This window comes from Hermetia illucens, chromosome 5 (genome assembly GCF_905115235.1).
Source record: "Hermetia illucens chromosome 5, iHerIll2.2.curated.20191125, whole genome shotgun sequence".
Classification (NCBI taxonomy): domain Eukaryota; kingdom Metazoa; phylum Arthropoda; class Insecta; order Diptera; family Stratiomyidae; genus Hermetia; species Hermetia illucens.
The window spans coordinates 108,645,501-108,665,523 of NC_051853.1; positions in this window are offsets into that span (position 1 = coordinate 108,645,501).

Here is a 20,023-nt window from a genome sequence, read left to right on the forward strand (position 1 = left end):
TAATAATGATATATTACCATATTTTTGGGGAAATGGAGTGAAACCTCCCTTAAGTTTATCCCAGAGTTATAAATATGAAGTATATTATCCCCAACTTTGATCAAAATCGTACAATTAATAAGAAAGTTACAGTAGCTCAAAATTGACTTTACCGTGTAAATTTACTGCAACTGAATATCAATACGACAATAAAGTGGGTTGTAAAACGTGCTAAATGCATATACGTAACGGGCTACGTACAAATGGGATAGTTCTACACTTAAATATACTCACAGAAGAAGCAAACAAAACCTTTCATACCTGAAGTGGCCAGTTTCCGGTTTCCCAACTTGTTTTATATTATTTAATCGCCTAGACCGGATACCGGTTGTTGCGCCGTTGATGATGATGATGAATCGCACATCAGCGGGTTTGCGATTGGGTTTTGTCTGGCGATTGCTTAGGTAACTCCTGACAGGAATCGATTTCTTAACCACTTTCTATTCTCTCAATTTTGCTTTTCCACATCTCCAGGTATTGCGGTGACAAAGCTATCTTTTACCACGGCCCTGTAGTCGACGGATGTCAACAACCGAAAATCTGCTTGTCCACTTTCAAAAGCCCTGATTTTCACGTTTGCTGCAACATGTATCTGTTCGTGTCAACTTACCAACACAATGCAATTATTGCCATTTTATGATCTCTCTTTATTCATACATAAAATTTTGACAAACTTTTATCATCAATCACAATCACAATTTTAATGTTAACTTCTTTTCTTGCAACTAATAACTAGAAAATTATTCCAGAAATAGTAGCTGTAATGAAAATATGAATAAAATGCAGTGGCGGTTTTCGTTAAAAAATGGATGTATTTTTATGATAATATTTATGTTATATATAATATATTTATATGGAATTAGATATGTAATTTCAATTTTTGATAAAAGTTATCACAAAGTAATCGCTTTCATTATTGCTATTTTCGTCAATTTTTTGGGAGGAAGAAAAACGTGCTCAAAATAAATGGTCTATGAATGAAAAAGACTGATTTAATGCGCCAATCGCGTAGTTTAAGACGGTGTATGCTTCCCGGCTCCACATTATCAGCACAGCTTCCATGAACTACGCCAATGATGTGACCATAAGGAAACTAGCTTTGTGCTTCGTTTGGTAAGCCCGTTGTACGCTATATAATCAATTTCCAACTTTCTATAACTTTCAAAACCGCTTTGATTACTTTAGATTGTATTATAGGATGCTAATATTCCCTTGTTTTCCAATTTATCATATAAAACAAAGTCGCCCCATTTCGTCATTTTATAAAATTGATATGATCCTGAATTCACGGAATACTCAATCAGATAGAGAAGTGAAATTGATTATTAATGTCCGATATCCTGTACATTTAGTGGAGAATTTTATGTCGTTCAGGCTCTGCTTCTATCGAAATTGGCTTAGGCCACATCTAGAGCACAATCAACTATTCAATTTGTTGAATACAAGTAGTGACCTTCAAACTGGCATTGCATTCGTTCAGAACTATTGCAAAATCCAATATCATTTGGTAACTAGCATAAATGAATCCACTTTCTATCTGTTCAAAGTCCCATGAAAGCCATCGATACTATTTTATGTAAAATGGAATATGTCCTTAGATAATATGACCTTCAAGTGGGGTGCAACTTCTGCAAAGTGGGCAAGGGCGGTGACAAAGTGCTTTGATTTCATGTTGTAGTAGGAATGGATTTTGCAGTGGAGAACATATGTACGTTTTATATAATTGTAATGAATTCTGTGCCAATGTTGTGTATATTATCGGTTCCAATGAAATTTGCAAAATGCAGTATAAATAAGGATTTCATCAGCATGACCAGCTTTCAAGTCATTTGGTTTCCATCATTGGTAAAGATTCTACTGAATTTATTCTGTCTCTGGAGGAACGAACCGACCACGTCTTGTATTTGAAGTCATTCAATGCAAACCTAACAATCGATGCAAAAATTAATTTGGGCAATATCATCAATAGTAAATCATAGCTGGGTCACATATATAACTGCAAATGGGGCTGCAAGGATGATAAAGTTTCTATTTGTAAAGGAGAGTTTTTATTTATCGACTTACTGTCTAGCTTCATATACACTCTTCCTGAGAATGTTGCACCTATTGGCACTAAATTCGCGTACATATGGAAACATATGGTATAATGTTACGTCCAGCGTTAGGAGGGTCACCATATAAGCGAAGAGAAAAAAATCGTGTTAGTGACCCGAAGAAAAGGCTAGACCCCAAAAAACTTCCTTTCTCGGAATCTTGCCAAGGTTCAAAAACTCTTCGCGACTTAATATAAGGATTCCCATGGACGACTGGGTTGTTATCAGGGAGGAGGAACCTCAGACAAACAATCAGGCTGTCCTACTCCGCATAAACGAGGAGTGGCTGGAGGCAGTGAAAAAGGCCGATTATAAAGTGTGGTTCGGAGTTAGGAATGGCAAGGTAAAAGTGTTCCGTTCTGCAAAACCGGACGATGACCTAGACCCAATCGCCAACGAGCTGTGGGAGGAGATGACGATCGACGGTCCGACGGGGGCTGACGAGCCCTCCACTCAAGCAGATCATGCTGAGGGTAACGCAGATAAATCTGCAGCACTAATAACCGACAATGGGATTCTTAGGGTGGATGACTGGAGAGTGTCTGACCAGAGATCCTTCTCTGACCACAGTTGGATACTCTTCAGTGTAGATCTCGCCGCAGAGATCTCCAAGCCCTTTAGAGACCTCAAGAGGATCGACTGGAGAAAGTTCGGTCAGGTAATTAAGAACAAACTCTCCGGTGCGCAAATTGGTAGGATTGGCACGACAGACGAACTGCAGCCAAAGGTCGGGGCTCTGGAGAAGGCATTTGATACCGTCCCTAAAGTCTCGTGCCCTACTAAGTACAGAAAAAGGCCCTGCCACCGTGGTGGAATGAAGATCTCTCTAGTCTCAGGAAGCTGACCAGAGAAATCTTCAACATCTGCTACAGGCAAAGATACTGGCAGCCATATAAGGACTGCCTGTAGAAGTACAAGTCGTCATCAGGACCGCCAAGAGGCGGTCTTGGCTGGACTATTGTCAGAACATCGAAAGCACTAGTGAATACGCGAGGCTCAGTAAGATTCTGTCCGAGGAACATAAGAGCCCATCCTTCCTTAAAAAGTAGGAAGGCTCCTGGACGGAATCTTCTAGCGAAACCTTGGAGCTGCTGGTTCAAACGCACTTTCCCTCCAGCGAGGAGGACTATGAGTCAGAACCTTGCTTGGAGGGTTTGCGGCAACCCCAGCTGTGCGAGACTATCAAATCGGTAATTACCGAGGATAGGATCGGCTGGGCTATAAACAGCTTCTCCGCATACAAGTCTCCAGGCCCAGATGGCATCATGCCAGTCATGCTATAGAAGCAGCAGGGAAGGGTTGTGCCGTGGCTTGTTGAGATTTACAGGAGCTGCATCTCCTTAGGATACGTACCGTAGTCTTGGAGTGCACGCGCACGAGTGGTTTTCATACCGAAAGCGGGCAGGCGCGGTCATGAGTCCGCGAAGGACTTTCGACCAATCAGCTTGATCTCTTTCGTGCTGAAGACCCTAGAACGCGTCCTGGACATTCACTTAAGGACGATTGTGGAGAGAACGCCTTTCTCTAAATCCCAGTATGCCTACCTCAAAGGAAAATCCACAGAAACCGCCCTCCACGAGGTAATTGGCACGACTGAGCGGTCGCTGCAGAACACGCAGTTTACCCTTGCTGTCCTCTTGGATATAGAGGGAGCTTTTAACAACGTCAGTACCAATGCCATCAAGGAAGCCTTGACCGGTATTGGATTGGAGGGGTATGTCTCGCATTGGATTATATCCATGCTGAGTACCAGGATAATCCAGTCGGATCTGGGAGGCAACCACTTGACCAGAGCTGTAATGGACAAAATTTTACGTACAGTGGTCAGCAGCGGGGTGAAGCGCCAAGCGTAACATAGCCATTCTGACCGACGGCCAAGCGGCCATCAAGGCCTTGTACATCTTCCCGGCTGGTGGGGCAGTTCAGAGACGGGCTTAACCGTCTCGGCGGCACGCTGAAGGTCACGCTCCACTGGGTTCCCGAGCATAGGAACATAGAGGGGAATGAACCAAGGCTCTACTCTTGGCAGTCCCTTGGCGAATACAGTTTGGGGGGGGGGGGGCGGCCGAGGCTACTCGCACTACCCAGCAGGCGCGGGCCTGAGATGGCGAAGGCTTACAAGCTGTGCCAAGTCAAGGAGAATTTGGCCCGCTCATAACATAGCCCGATCACGAGAGCTCCTGTGCCAGACGCGTGTAAATGCATTTAAGATTACGGCAGTCTGCACGGGGCACTGGCCCATAGGGGACCATGCCGCTAGGCTCGGCATACCTTACAACTCGCATTGCCGAAGCTGCGGAGAAGGAAAGGAAACCCTCATGTACTTTCTCTGCGATTGCCCAGCTCTGGCTAGAGTCAGGCTGCGGACACTGTGTAAACCATTCTTTGAGGACCTCAGTGAGATTTTCAGCTGCAGGGTTGGAGAGCTGCTTTTCTTCGTGAATGCTACGGGCTGGCTTTGAAGATCCGAACCGGCTGGACTCTGCCTCCCTGTTCCCATTACAACAGTCACGATCGTAGGAGTTTGTGGCATCAAAACGGCGCACCATAGCGCTAATTGGGCTCCTCGGAGCGGCCACCCTAATATAAGGCACGATAATGCAAACCTTGACGTAAATTCTACTGTGACGCAACGGGGTTAACTCGATTGTTTTCCGTGGCAGAGTAGACCTGGATTTGGTCGGAAAAAAATAATGGAAGTTAGGAAATTAAGATTGGCATTTGATTTTCAATGAAGAGAACAGATGATAAAAAGTTGTGAAGTTTTTCGTTAACTTTATATTAATAAAATTATTTAAACCGTGCTCTCTGCGTTTATTTTAAAATGACCACTGTGACTTTAAAAGGTTCAGTTATCTTGAGAGTAAAATTTGACGATATTGGAAGACATTTCTACGAACCAGTCTAGGCTCAGTATTTCTCGAACCGTAGTCTTCGCCCAGTAAATCGTCAAGAGACTTTCTTTGCTGGAGTTCAGGGTCAGTGACTTAAATGCCCAAAACGGATTACATGAAAGCGGAACAAGAAGCCCCCATACGGTAGTGCTGCGCTCAATCATTGAGTGATAGAAGTCCCTACTGCAGGCTCCGAATCGAAAGTTTTTTTTCACGATAGAATTTTATTACTTAATTTTATAATTGCTTGGAAATCGTTCAGTTTTAGAAATGTATTAGTCCCGCAATGATGGTGTTGCCGCGTGTCTATACGTTTATTGTGTGAAGTTCAGTTTCGGCTGATATCTAGAGTGGTATGAACTTATTACTTCCCAATCAGTATTATGTTTAAATAAATGATTGGGTTATACAGGTATTCCTCGACTTATCACACTTTGACTTTGACTTCATTTTTGACTTATAACACTCAAAAAATTAACTAGCATGTTTCGAGTTAACACGTTTTTGCTTCGACTTATCACACAATTTTTAGCACTATATTTTTAATACTACACACTTCCATTGTCGGAGTTCGTCCGTCTAGATAAAAGTGAATTGGAGGCAATCTGGATAATATGTTCAAGTTAAAATATTTTATCTAATTACTGGCGCCGCTTGGGCATATGTATTGAAGATAGCTCTGAATGTTCACACAAGTGGTCGGTGTTTTCGATTATTAGAAGTATTTAAGAGGTGTAAATGTGTTTGATTCCTTGTTTTCTGGATCCTTAGTTACGTGCATGTGAACAAACTTGGATGCTTATGCACAAAAGGAACCATCTGAACAAATTATTTTGGTTTATTATGGTTGGTTTGAAAGTTTACATGAAAACGCAAGGAGCGAGTTAGGTAATTAAACTTTCAGATAAGGCTGGATAATGATCCGTTGCATATAAGCAATCTGTTCAAATAAAGCCTGAAAGAATCGGACGTTGCAATGATTAAAATCTATCCAACTATGTACATAATTATCTGACACATAAATAAAAGAAACCTCGTTAGTTTTAACTCAATCTATCTTGGTAGTAGAACGCAAGACTAGAGAACGCCTTATACGATATTGGTTTGATTTCGAGTAAGAAATTAACGACTAAAACTTGGTACGAAAATTTCTTTTTAAACGGACTTTCATATTCTAAGCGACAAAATTGTTTTAACAGAAAAAGGATCAAAAACCCACATACCAGTATGGATAAAGGATCCAGCTCCTCCAGAAAGAAGAGGCAGATGCAAGTTATTCATTTAAAAACAAAAATGGAAATAATTAAATGTTTGAACGCGGAGCGCGGACCCGCACGAATTGCTGTTTCCTTAGGATTGAAGGCATGTGCTATCAGAGAGAAAAAAATCGCGAGTACATTAAAGCGGGCGTTTCTTCACCAGGAAGTACCATAATAACAAAACACCGACCCTTTGTATTAGACAAGACGGAAAAATTGCCGTATGCTTGGATTCTCAACATGAACCAGAGAAACATACCAAATTTAACTGCAGTCATCCAAGAAAAGGCGAAGATTTGTTCAATACCATCAGAAGTGAAAACAAAGACTTCGAATTTAATGCAAATCGAGGATGGTTCGACAAGTTCAAATCAAGATTTAGTCTGCATAATTTCCATGCCCACTTAAAAATTGGGTAAGGAAATAGTCAGTCTTACCATGCTTCCGATTCAGCCACCCACCTAAGTTGCCGATGAGCCGCGCAGTCCATCTGCCTCTAGTTTCATTCAGCTCTAGTGGCAACGAGAGCTGCCACTTGTTTAAAGTGCATTGTCGTTCTTCACGAGCAACCACCTCCCGTGGCTCATCTCCCTTGCGCGTATATGGCTTGACGCTCCTTAGCAAGAAGGGCAACGGGGATCACTCCTGCGATTACCATCACGGTTCAGAGCCAGTACGGTACGCAGACGCCACCCGCAAAACTCCCCGTCTCTGTACTTGCGCGAGACGTTTACGATATACCTCCTCGTTAAGAGCGTTAACCCATACCTCTGCGCCATAGAGTAGACTGCTTTGAATTCATCAGGAGACGTTACCTGCTAGGCGCAGGACCACCAATGTTTACCATTAGCCTACTTAACGCCGAAACTCCAGCTGCAGCCTTATTCGCTGCTGCTTTCATTTGGCGAAAAAGAGTTAACCCACTTTACTTTACCGCTGATTTTGACTCGATTATCGACCCGCCGAACGATATGGTACGCAGGGTCGGAATTCTCTTTTTAGTCAGGATGACTACTTCGGTTTTTTTCAATGCAAGGTTGAAACCATGAGTCATCCATCCGCTTACACGTCGCCGAGTCTGCTTTGTTCACTTTCGCTTCGTTCCATGCACAGAAAGATCGCCGGGGTGGCGCACACCGAGAGTTTGTGCCCACCATTTTGAAAGCAATGTATTGCTAGTCACTTGCCGAGAAGTCTTCCAGAACTCGCCACCCGTCCCCCAGCGACACCAGTGATTCTGACGCGAAGGTTACGTCTGGAATGCTTCCCTCGCCCTCGGTGCCCTAGTCTCGCCGCCTTTTCCAGAATTCATTTCCCTCTGGAGTCTGTGTGAGGCATGCTCCATTCAAGTGCCCTAGCATTGAAGTCACCCCCAACCAGGATTCGCCCATCCGTGCTTAAAATAGCGTCCTCCAAAGCATCACGCCTCTGACGAAAGCCTAAGGAGGGTTTCGTCCCGAACCCAGTGGCAGCGGTACCTGATATGTCAGGGTGTCATGAAATTGGGCCCATGTTTTGGTATTGCTCACTAATGAGTACTAAATCAGCTTTGGTTTCCACATCGAACTGCGCTAGCAACTTGTGAGCGGTTGCACTCCGGTACATATTGATTTGTAGGATACAAATCATGTTGACCGTATCCTAGCTCTTTCCAATTCTGTTCTGAAAACTGGACATCGCCCCAAGCCCGCAGCGTGTGTATTGCTCTTATCAGTCGCACCACGGTCCCCGCATAGGACGCAGCTTCTGTCCTTCTGTCAGGTCCCCGACAGTTTGCAGATAAGTGCCCATAATCTAAATATCTGTAACATTTGGTTGGGGCGGCCCGGATTCGTATCCTATACCCTACCCAACCAATTCTGATTTTCCCGCTGTTTGGAAGCTTTCTCGCAGATTGCTCGCCAACTTCCACCACAGCGACTTTTTGGCCTCGGGAGTTCGCAGAGGTGATACCAATCCGGACATTGGTCACCTCAGGACATTCGCGTTTGATGGCCTCTTCTACCTCGTTCTTTTCTGTGAGACAGTCAAAGTCTCGGATTTCCAAAGAACACGTGGGTTCCAGGCTGAAAATCAAAGCTTTTTATCCCAGAGGCCCCTTGACTACTTCCTAGAAAGTAACGTTGTTTATAGTTTTCGGCCTAGTTCGACTAAAACTCCACCACCCTTCGTTTTACGAATGGAAGACAGCTCTCGAGCAGAACTCCGTTATCTTGGGGTTGAATCTTGTAATGGATTTCGTTGAGGACTTCGGAAAAAGTCCTGCTTTCCGTCGGCTTAATAAGCAAAAGCTGGCGCTCTAGTCCTGTTTCGTCTCTCCACCTTTTCTTTTGGTTTTCCGTCCTTAGTGTCCGCGTTAATTTTAGGCAGAGGTTTTTGTGATGGCGTGATGTGTTGTTGTCTTTTGTTCCTCTTCCCCTTCTTCTTTTGAGCCCTGGAGAGGACTTGAGTGAAGTCTCCTTCAGATGTCCCTTCTTCCTTTCGTTTCGATACGTTTGGTACTCGTAGTGTTCTCGTCAAGAAGCGCGGTTGTTTCTGCTTCCAGCGGATTTTGTCTTACTTTCCATGTCCGCCTATAGTATGAAAACCTGTCTAGGAGCATTTCCAGTGCCATTAGGCCGTTTTCAACCCCCTTGCTGACGTTTTTCTGGAGGAACGTCGCAGATCGTGCATTTATTAATAAGCCTTTCCTCTTCAGCTTTCGCCAGAGTAGTCGACAGTCCTCCCACTCGGCTTATATTCGAAATTATTTGATTAGTTTCGGCAGTTTCGGTTCTTTCCGCAATTATAGCACTGTGTGGTATGGTCTGGGTTCCTGACTCCGTTGTAGGTGCCGCATCACTTTGCGAGTCCTTCTCTCCGTCTGCGCGTCCCGATGTCTCGTCGGGCATTTCAGCCCTTGTTGCCTCCTTCGCTAGGCGCTGGGGCGAACGGTGCATTTTCGTGCTGCAAATAAATACAGCCTGCTCACTCTCCACTTCCATTATCTCCTCGTTTCGTTTGTTCTTATTCTCCATTTAAGTTGTAGAATCGTGTGCAAGGGAGTGGGCCGCAATAGTCAGGAATGGCTATACTCTCGGGGGCAAACCCCTAGCCCAGTTCCCTGAGGCTTAATCTACGATTAGCTGATCCCGGAACTTACGGACGGATTAGCGTTCGCTCGGGGCGTATTGTGCCAGCTAGGGGGTCAGAACTACTTGCTCGGGCACCTTGGGGACGCCACTCCCCGTATTGTAAGCGACCCATGAAGGATCGTTGACGATCCCTGAGGGGGAGACAGGACTTTACTGCAAGCGTTTACGGACATTTATTTCCAAGGAAGGAGCTACAACACCAGGCTTCAAAGTCTCTAAAGACAGGCTTGCACTTGTTTTGGGCGCCGCTGGCGATTTCAAACTGAAGCTTCTACTGGTGTACCATTCAGAAAATCCAAGGGCCTTAAAAAATATTTCGAAAACCACGCTGGCAATTATTTGGAGACATAATAAAAAGGCTTGGGTAACTTCAGCCTTTAGACTGCAACTCTCAACCAAAGCGATGAAAATGTGAACGTGATCTTCCTACCGCCAAATACCACTTCCCTGCTACAACCCATGGAACAAGGTGTAGTTGCTACCTTTAAAGCATATTGTTTGCGTCGAATTTTCAGGCAGTTGGTGGAACGTTTAGACGATATAATAGCATTGGATAAAGATAGGCAATTGTCAATTAAAGAAATCTGGAAAAATTTTGATATTCCCAAGGCTGTTGAAAATATCGAAGCTTCTTAGAATGAGGTAACTTGTGGCACAATGAACAAAGCCTGGCGTAAAATCTGGCCAGAAGCTGTTGAGTCTCCTCCTGGCATTCATATCGACAACGATTCAGAAATCAACAGAGAAATTCTTGAGATTTTGAAAACTATTTGCTTTGATGAAATCGATGAAGAGGATATATTTGACGTAAATAACACTCCTGAATTGCCATTTTCCAACGAAGAATTGTTGAATATTGTAACAGATGACGCAAAAGTGGTACAACAAAATTTAGACGAGGGAGAAAAAGTGTTTCCAGCCAAACAAATTTCCAAATTTTTGTAACACATTGAGAAACTGTTGGAGTATTTGGAGGATGATCAAGACAATGAAAGAAGGCAGACGGTGTCCTTTTCAATAAGTAAAAGTGTTAAATGTTATTGGGAATTGTACAAATCAAGAAAGCTTAAAGCAAGTTAGACAACTTTAACTAAATTTTCCAAACTGCCAACATCTGGGACAGCTTCTCAACTGCAAACCTTAGCAGAGACTCATCGTGATTTGTCATCAAGTGATGAGGAATGACTCATAAATATTCATATTTATATACATGTGTACTTTTATAATATTTTCTAATAAATCCTCTTTATTTTGACAGTATAAACTAAAAGCGTTTACATTTTTGTATGTATTTTGAATTGATTCTTAATAGGTGTTATATGCGAAATGTTAGTTTTGGTACTTCATAAGCAGCAAACGGGAATTCTACTCTTCTTTACGCTATGCATACGAGCATGTATTTCTTGCGCTTGATTCCACTTATCACATTTTCGACTTCTAACACTTTCATGGAGCCAATAACGTGATAAGTCGAGATATGCCTGTGTATATCTTATGGGAGAGGCTTGTTAAGAGAAATATAATCACATTCAAATCCCACTCAAGCGAGATTCATTTATTAAGCAGTGCCAAAATTATAAATGAAAACCTCAAATAACGATAAAAAACTTCGAGGTATCGATTTCTGGCACTAGCGTATAAAGCTCATGAATGTCAAGAATGTTGGTATTCGAACTAGACTACTGGTGGCACTTGAAGCTATCCTAAATTTACCCCCATTCACTTCGAGGTGAAACGGAAAGCGGCCAACGACGCATATAGGCTCGATACCATTGGGGCGTGGAAAGGCGGCCATTCAAAGGGTCATGCGTCTATCTGGAAATACCTTGAAAAATACCCGATAGCCCTGATGCCGACCGATCATATGGTTTCCAGATTCGTCTTTGAAAAGACATACATTGTCATAATCACCGAAAGAGAAGAATGGTCGACAAGTGGCCACGAGTCTTTTCAGATTACAGACCTAATAATCTTTACTGACGGGTCAGTCATGGAGGATGGATCGGGCGCAGGGCTGGTCTCGGAGAATTCGATTATAGAACTGCCCCGACCCCTCGGAAAAATGATGACCATATTCCAGGCGGAGATATATGCCATTCCATTGTCAGCAGAAGAATGTCTGCGACAAAAATGGAGGGGTAGAACCAGTCGAATCTGTTCCGACAGTCGCGTGGCATTATCAGCACTAAATGGCAACGACATATCAAGCCAGTTGGTGTGGAGTTGTCATCAGGTGGTGCTGAAACTTGGCCGACAGAACGAAACATTCCTGATGTGGGTGCCGGGGCACTCTAACATCGCCGGTAATGAGGAGGCTGACAGACTGGCTCGCCGAGGGTCTGGATCCGCAATGGTGGGGCCAGAAGCAGCTCTTTGAATCTGACCATCCACTATCAAGTCTACCCTGAAGGGTGAAATTGCAAGGATTCACGCAACCGAGTAGAGAAATTTGGACTCTTGCCGGCAAGCGAAAATCCTTGTGAAAGAGCTTAGGGCCACTAGAGCGGCATTTTTGTTGTCCCTTAAGAAGTGGGACATGAAAACCCTAGTAGGGTTTTTGACGGGACACTGCTCCTTAAACTACCATATAGGAAAGATTCGGGTAGTGGTTTCGGCTATGTGCAGTCAATGTGAGGAGGAGTAGGAGACGGCCCTGCACTTTTTATGCAGCTGCCTCTGGAGAACGTTCTCAGAATCGCTAAAGCCTGCGAACACCGTAGGCGGGAAGCCACTGATTAGGCAACTTACGGGGATAGTACAATGGGCCTAACAATGGTCTGAGTGCTCGGAGTTGCCGCTCCCCCCAGTTAACTAAACTAACTAACTAGACTACTGGTGGCAGAGGGATTTGTTATCGTGACTCGATGTCGAATACCAGTCGACTCAGCTTTGAATGAGTACCTGGGTCAAATCAGGGTAATAATCTCAGGCGAGCGCAATCCTGACCACATTGCCTCCTACAGGGTACCGCAATCCTGCAGTGTACCGCTAGGGTCTTCAATAAAGGGCGGTAACTTACTTCAAGTCCTTGATCCTATATGGGTTGTTACGCCAACGATTATTATTATTTTTTCGAATTATACGAACGAGCGATGAGGAAAAGTTATCATGTGATGTTACATACAAGAAAACTTTCATTTGGAGAGCAAAGAACGATAATGATCTTTAACTCATACAAAAGAAAGCAATGGCAACGTCTTTAGAGTGCTTGATGGATGTATCTGCACCCCGATAGAAAACAGATTGGTGGCTAAATCCTACTTGTTAGAACTTTCTGCTAAACTTTCAGCAGAAGAAGTAGAGAAAGAGAAGCTAGTGATGTGACTGCAAACGATTTGATTCTAGTTTTAGGCGACCTATGCTGACCAGACACTGCGAAAAGAAGAAGAAAAATCCGGCTGCAAGAGACTTTTGTGAATGAGGATATGGGCATATCTGCATCTCTAATTGGGACAATTTTCATAAAAATCGATTGTAAAGCGATCGAATCCTTGACGGTGGCACAAAGGAAATTTGGGAAGTGAGTCACTGAACTCATAATAGGTTGTGATGCAAACACTCACCATATTTGTTGGAGAAGTGGCAACAGCAATCCTAGATAGAAGCTGGTTGATTTTCATTAGAGATGCATGCGCACTAGACGAAGTCCCACTGTCAGACCACCATCGGAGAAAACACTGTAGTACAAACATGATATCCGAGAAGAATAGATTGGACAAATTGCAATGAATCTCTTTTCAAAAGAGTGTTGCAGAATACAAAATTCCGAATGCTAACACAGGCTTTCTATAAGGACTAATTGCCTCTTAATACACCAAATTTTCCTGTCAGCACCAAAGAAACATACCGCGAAGTTCATCCTTTTGAGAAGCAGAAAGGTATGTTGTTTGCCTTTCAAATCCACTTTCTCTAAATTGCCTATATCAATTCAAATGGAATTTGGTGAAAACATGGAAAATACTCTTGCGTGGATATTAGCAGGGACCCCTATATATGCAAAGGAGAGGAGAGTATCATATTGTTCTTCAAATGAATCGGGTAAAATATGAGATCATAGTACTTACTCGGGTAGGTCTCGATTTTACGTTGCACAAAAAGGAAAAGACTCATTTTCAGAATCATCAAATTAATTATTACTATTGTTATTATTGAAATTATAGTCGGTCAATATTTTAACTCCGCCGTACGTAGCATACTGAGTGCAACTCCATATAAAGTTAGCGTTACTCCACTAAGCTAAATGCCACTTGATTTCTCTTTTGGTGACAGATCTGGCGAAAGGTCTACCAGGAAAACGCATTAAATGTCGTTCTAAAAAACGATTGTGTTTAGTAAAAATCCTCGGAGTAATGTTAGGACGTTCACTTTAAGCGTGAGAGCGTGAGCTCTCCGGTCCTGTCAAGAAATCAGCAAAAGCTCTTGACGGCGTGAAGTTGTTAACAAATTTGTCCGAAGCAAACAAATATGCGTCTGCGCGCTAAATATTGGCACCGCCATTGGAAAGGCGGGGGAACTCGCAACGCCGCTTTGATATTTCCGATTTACAAAAAACTCGATGTTGTGGCGCCAAAATACTGTAAAAGTTGCTATTTTGGAAGCCGACATCTGAATATGGTATCACTATTGCAATTCTGAGAGTTTCTTTGATGGCATTAAAGATTTGATGACTGGCTGATGAAACTCATCATTATAAAAATTGATCGCAAGATCACAAGATCTTTGATGCATACACATCACAGACAGATCGACCTGATGCCGAGAAAGATGCCTTCTAGAAATTTCTCGGCACAAAGACCTTTAACGTGCCTGTCGATGACTATATTGCCATTGCGGACTATCTTAATGGTCATATGGATAAAAAGGTAGACGGTAAGAGGCACCAAATGCGGAAAAGTTTGGAGCAGGCAATGAGGGTTGTGAGCATACAGTCAATTTTGCGGATACTGAAGACTTTATACAAATCAACTGCATTCTTATCAGGCGCCGAAATTTTATCGTAGTCACTGACGTTCCTGTTGATCCCATCACACCTCAACATTGATCATTTATTACTATCTTAAGAATCAAGCCGCTGATAAAACAACGTGAGTACCACACTGGCCTACCGCGAATTCAGTGGTGACGATATTGTGAGAAAACAGAAAAAGTAATTACACCTACACGATTGCCAACCATTACGAACGTGGAAGAATAGTGGGTCACCCAGCCTGGTAAAGAGTCATCAACTAAGATATCTGGCTTGTCCAAATTAAGGCTGAAGAAAAGAAACGCCTCCACTATAGGTTTCATGGGCAATTAACAAATTTCCACGAATGCCAACCGGATAGCAATAAAGTGATCGCTGTTACCCGAGTGATTCATTACAAATATCATTACGATAAACTGGGCACTCAGAGGAAGAATTATTTGAAAATAAGTATAACGTTATTTGATAAAGGAGGACACCTCTACATGGAAAAGGAAAGGTAGTCCAACAGAACTACCTTGGCGTTCTTGACAACGGTATTCATGACATCTTTCAAATAACCATGAATTAAGCCAGATTTGCCAAGAACTGTGGAAATACTGCTGCCATACAAGCTCATGGAGAGGTACCGTGTGAAGCATCGCTGTTTTACATTACATTTCTGGATCTAAATAAGGCTTTTGACTATGTGCCATGCGAATTCATCTGGAATGCTCTGCAGTAACACCTATTACCAGAAGAATAAGGGCGCTGGGTTTAATTGTTCTACCATGACCCGAAAAGTAAAGTTCGAAGGGTGGCAGGTATATCAAAACAGTTTCGCGCTTTCGCTGTTCAGCAAGGAAGCGCCCTCTGATCACTCCTCTTAGTTTTTGTTATGGACACTGTCACACGGGGCATCCAACGTCCAGCGCCCTGTATAGTACTGTTTGACGATGTTTTCCTAGTGCTTGCTCGAGATCATCATAGTAAAGTTGATTTCGAGCAACTTTAAAATGTTCAAAAATGGAATGACCGCTTCATGCAATCCGGTCTGAGATTCAATCCAAATAAAATTGGATCTAACCGACCCCAACGTGGGTAAGCCACGGCGGACTTCCTCACCTACAATAATCGTGGGTTTCAAACGAGTACAAAAACACAAAACAGATATATAACAAACTAGCGGGACCCCGTACCGCACATAAATTGTTCTATCATGCGGAGTCAAATCTCCGCAACATTGAGAGTCAGGTGAATGCACGCAAGAAGGGAGAATTTGGGAGGTCAAGCAGTGTACCCAAAGTCAACATTGATCTACTTCGAAGATCGCAACCAACAAAGGTCCCTACTCAAAAGGCAGAGACGAGCAAGATCTCGTCGCGGTTAGGATATCAGATGTTACCGAGGAGACAGGCCTCAGTGGCGCAGATGTTAGATAGTATCTGCGCTATCTAAAAGAAGACCTAGAACCAGAAAAGCCCGTTAAGAACACTCAAAACAGACCAAACCTCGGTAATAAGTTAAAAATACATAATGTAGGGAACACACGAATATTCATGACTAGCTCCAGACAAGAGGTACTAGATATAACTCGAAGGAACACTTTAATAAGCTGCTTGGTCGAGAATTGGAGGGTGTAGGATGAGCCTTCTACGTCGGATCGCAGAATAAGCAGATTCAACATCGAGGGCAACTCGGAATAACGAATCTCAGGCGAACAGACTGGAACTGGAAATATGACACCTGAATGACAACCTCATCCACAAGTGAGCGGTAACATCAGGAGCAACATAGAGTTCAAAACAGTGGCGGGAGGTCTCAAAAAAGTCGTCATTGATGCAGGCCAGCTGTTCACGTAAGACAGTCAAATCATCAAGGGATGTACCCTGGTGGAACAGGAACTTAGCCAGAATGAGAAAGGTGTCGTGAAAACTCTTTAGCCAGCAAAACAAACCGGGCACTGGCAGAGGTACAAAAGAACACTGACAACGAATAGCAAGGCGACCAGTGACGCGAAACGAAGCAACTTCCGGACATTCTTTGAAGGGATAGAACAAACTACAGAAGCATTTCGGCTATATAAAGCTACAGCCAAAGGCAAGGCAATATCTCCTGTCTAAAGAAGGAAAGTGGGACATTTGCCAAGGATGAGGAAGACAAGGTACATCTGCTTCTCGAAACTCATTTTTCGAGATCGTACTCCACGGTTGACACCCGAATAATGAACAAAACGGGAACAAAGGAGAACTGGAAACTGACGAAAGGGGTATGCTCGTAAGCTAGAGTGAGATGGGCAGTGGGAAACTTTAAAGCACATAAATCACTCGGAATAAATGGTATTTTCCCAGTATTACTCCAGAGAGACCTTACCATAATCTTACGTTCCCTCCTAAGACTGGTAACTGGAAGCATAGCCTTGGAATATATACCAAGAGCATGGAGACGGGTACGAGTAGTCTTTATTTCGAAAGTGGGTAAAAAGGATCCTTTTCACCCTAAATCTTTTAGACTAATCTATCTGATACTGTTCATACTTAAAACGGTGAAAAAGTTCGTAAACAACTATATTAGAACTAACGTTCTAATGCGTAACCCATCCATACATCCATCTTAGCACGCCTACTGAGGAGAATGGTCCGCCGAAACTATCCAGTATCAGGTGCCGGAATTATTACGTGATGCCATAGAAACAAAGAAAATAAACATGGACATGGAAGGAGCGTTTGATAACATATCGCACACAGAGATACGAGATGCTCTAATCCGCAAGAAACAACGAACAGATAAAAGCAGACAGATTACTCTCGAGACCATTCGACATCAACAACGTTCTAAGACAAGGAGATGCCCTATCATATATCCTCTTTAGCCTAGCCCAGGAAAAAGTGATTCGCGATGCAGACGTAAATGCGAGAAGCACCATGCTTTTCAACTCCAACCAACTATTGGCCTACGCTGACGATACTGACATTATTGGAAGAACAACCCGAGATGTACAGTCTACCCTCATCCAGATCGAGCAGGTAGCATTAAGGGTGAGATCTTGGTGGTAATATCAGCGGCAAAAATTTCTCCTATCTAAAGTCGAAAATTACAATCAATAACAACTATAACGATGAAATCCGCGCACGGTTTGAGCTTACAAAATCTATTTCGCTCGAAAAGTCTTACCATAGATTCAAAACTCTTACTGTACAAGACATCTTGCAAATCTTGCCGGTGGTTGCGTATTCCTTGGAGACCTTGGTTCTTAGCAAGAAAAATTGCCAACTCTTGGCCGCGTTCGAGACAATAATCCTTCGAAGAATTTTTGGTCCCCTAAATGGTGATGGACGATTCTGAAGCCTTCATAAGGACAAAATCTATGAGCGATACCACGGCCGTCTGGTCGTGGTTAAAATCCCGCTCAACATGTTGCGGTGGGCGGGTTACTTAATTCGTATGGATGATCCAGGCCGGAAAGTCTATCAGGGTAACACCGATGGTAGAAAAAGAAGACGAGGCAGACTCTACCTGAGAATGAACGATGGTGTAGGTGCGGACAAAGACAGTTTTTTGGTATATCAAATTGGTGGACCTCGGCCCAAAACCGGGATGTCTGGAGTTCCTTACTAAGTCAGGCCTAGAGCGAGTACCGGTTGTTGCGCCGTTGATGATGATGATTAGATGCTAAGTTGAAATAGTTGGAAGTAGAGGACATACCGACCATGCCGGTTATAGGTTTAAACGAAATACTACAGTTTATAGGTATATTATAACATTGGGGCACTTCGACTTCCCTTGACAATATCATTATTATATTATTATTATCCATTCAATGGTAAACTACATTATGAAATTGCTTCACGAATCAGCGCAACTTGAACGAAGTAGCGTTCAACAACTGGTGCTCTTTGTGATCGCCGTATCAACAAACGTCTCAAATCTAAAATTGACCGAAACGAGTGTTGGCGGACTACCAAAGACAATGAACGGTGCCTCGCGGCAATGCAGGCAAAAGTAAGGCATTGGACCAGTGATGAAAATTCAGTTGCCAAAATTGGTCCGGTGTGGACTAGTAGAATCAACTATATACAGATCTTTTGAATTCTATGCGCCTTATAAGCGACAAGATACTTTAAATAAATGTGCATCAGCGGAAAAACTACGGAGTCTGCTCTTCAAAAAGTTAGACCCCACTTAGTGTACAGCGTCCAGTAACTACTTTACCCTCAATTAATGGGTAGGCATGTACATACGTTGTAGTAAACCAACGGGGACATGAGTAGATAACAAAAGAATGGTCAAGTAATTACTCCCTTGTGGTAGGTACTTATGCACCTCTTCATTAGAAAATTAATGTCCATACCGTTTGATTTTCACAGTGTCCAAACACTGCAGGTTTTGCACGACGTTAAGTGAACATAAACACTTCATCACTTCACCCTAAATAAACTACGTAATTCAATGCCCGTAAAATTCAGCCTCAACTACCCTACTATCACTGGGAGCCATAAACAAAAGTTTCCGTCGTCAAAATTCATTGCAAACACATTCCCGGCATAGTGTCAGCGTCCGCTCTCAAAACAAAAACTTACTTTCGGGGACAATATAATGCATACTAAAGTGGAATATTCGGCAAAGGGTGGAAAAGCAACGGGTGAAGTACGTCGATATTTTGCTGGCAAAAAGACTCCGGAAGGGATACTTTTTGGTGCTCTCCATTTTTGCATTACTTTGCGAAAAACGCCTAAAATGTTTTCATGCAGAGATTGTTAAATATAGGGTTGCCAAGAGTAAAGTGTTTTTGTATGCACAATAAATTACAACAGGTTAGCAAATGTCATTAAAAAATCTACTTCATTTCTTCACCTCCTTGTAGAAAGTGTTCACATTCAAAGTGGTTGAAAGGAGGGAGTTCGATCGCCTTCCACGAGTTTGAGTTTTTGTTTTAGTTAAATGAATCTACCCACTAGAAAGATTGCAGGAAAATGTTCAAGGCAAGCTTGGATTGATTTTTAAGGTTTTGTGTAAAACAAACATTCTGATTTCCGACAGAATGGGCATCTTGGAGAGATGGGTAGAGTACTTTGATGAATTACTGGTCGACCAGAACATCGGCGAGTTGGAAGTCCCGCCAACTGGAAACGACGGACAAATACTGCCACCACCAAGTATAGGAGAAACAGTCCGTGCAATTCATCGGCCAAAAAGTCATAAGTCGCCAGGAGCCGATGTAATTATAGCTGAATTGGTTAAATATGGAGGCGACCAGTTACACCAAGTGGTTCATCAACTTGTGCTCAAGGTATGGGACAGTGAATCAATGCCTGACGATTGACAGCGAGGCCTTACCTGCCCCATACATAAAAAGGTGGATATCACACAGTGCAGCAATTATAGAGGTATCGCGTTGCTGAGTACCACCTATAAGATATTCTCCACTATCTTGCTAGGCCGGATAGCCCAGAACATCATTGGCCCATACCAAAGAGGCTTCACTCCAGGCAAATCAGCAACAGATCAGATTTTCTCTGTGCGGCAAGCGATGGGAAAACTATTGGAATAAATGGATATCAGTTGCACCATCTATTCATCGAGTGATAGCATAGCCAGGGTAAAACTGTATACAGCCATGAAAGAATTCGGTATCCCGACGAAATTGATAAGACACATC